At 40.7% G+C, this 1304-nt stretch overlaps 1 non-coding gene across 1 annotated transcript; it reads right to left on the bottom strand.

Moving 5' to 3' along the window:
* Window positions 1-476: 476 nt before the first annotated feature.
* LOC148549237 (small nucleolar RNA R71) lies at window positions 477-584 on the bottom strand. Its single transcript, XR_015898791.1, has one exon. It is a non-coding gene; the product is annotated as a small nucleolar RNA R71 (small nucleolar RNA).
* Window positions 585-1304: the final 720 nt, after the last annotated feature.

The following is a 1304-nucleotide window of genomic DNA, read 5'->3' as shown; positions in this document are numbered from 1 at the left end:
GGACTCTGAAGAGGAAGCTAAGGGAAGCTAAAGCACAACTCTCTGGAGAAAATCTGATAGAAATTTTCGAAAAAGAAGGAGACATGGCCGAAAATAATAACAATGCAAGGAAGATGCTTGGTGACTTTACTGCACCAAATTCCAATTTACATGGAAGAAGCATCTCAATCCCTGCCATTGGAGCAAACAATTTTGAGCTTAAGCCTCAATTAGTTTCTTTGATGCAACAGAACTACAAGTTTCATGGACTTCCATCAGAAGATCCTTTTCAGTTCTTAACTGAATTCTTGCAGATCTGTGACACTATTAAGACCAATGGGGTTGATCCCGAGGTCTACAGGCTTATGCTTTTCCCATTTGCTGTAAGAGACAGAGCTAGAATATGGTTGGACTCTCAACCTAAAGACAGCCTGAACTCTTGGGATAAGCTGGTCACGACTTTCTTAGCCAAGTTCTTTCCTCCTCAAAAGCTTAGCAAGCTTAGAGTGGATGTTCAAACCTTCAAACAGAAAGAAGGAGAATCCCTCTATGAAGCTTGGGAGAGATACAAGGAACTGACCAAAAAGTGTCCTTCTGACATGCTTTCAGAATGGACCATCCTGGATATATTCTATGATGGTCTGTCTAAGCTATCAAAGATGTCACTGGACCATTCTGCAGGTGGATCCATCCACCTAAAGAAAACGCATGCAGAAGCTCCAGAACTCATTGACATGGTTGCAAATAACCAGTTTATGTACACTTCTGAAAGGAATCCTGTGAGTAATGGGACGCCTATGAGGAAGGGAGTTCTTGAAATTGATACTCTGAATGCCATATTGGCTCAGAATAAAATATTGACTCAGCAAGTCAATATGATCTCTCAGAGTCTGAATGGATTGAAGGAATCATCCAACAGTACTAAAGAGGCATCTTCTGAAGAAGAAGCTTATGATTCTGAGAACCCTGCAATAGCAGAGGTGAATTACATGGGTGAACCCTATGGAAACACCTATAATCCCTCATGGAGAAATCATCTAAATTTCTCATAGAAGGATCAACAAAAGCCTCAATAAGGCTTTAATAATGGTGGAAGAAACAGGTTTAGCAATAGCAAACCTTTTCCATCATCCACTCAGCAACAGACAGAGAATTCTGAGCAGAATCCATCTAGCTTAGCAAATATAGTCTCTGATCTATCTAAGGCCACTGTGAGTTTCATGAATAAAACAAGGTCCTCCATTAGAAATTTGGAGGCACAAGTAGGCCAGCTGAGTAAAAGGGTCACTGAAACTCCTCCTAGTACTCTTCCAAGCAATACAAAA

This window comes from Arachis ipaensis, chromosome B8 (genome assembly GCF_059453495.1).
Source record: "Arachis ipaensis isolate K30076 ecotype BB chromosome B8, ASM5945349v1, whole genome shotgun sequence".
Lineage (NCBI taxonomy): Eukaryota > Viridiplantae > Streptophyta > Magnoliopsida > Fabales > Fabaceae > Arachis > Arachis ipaensis.
The sequence above is the reverse complement of the archived record's forward strand: the minus strand, read 5'-3'. Positions and strand labels throughout refer to the sequence as shown.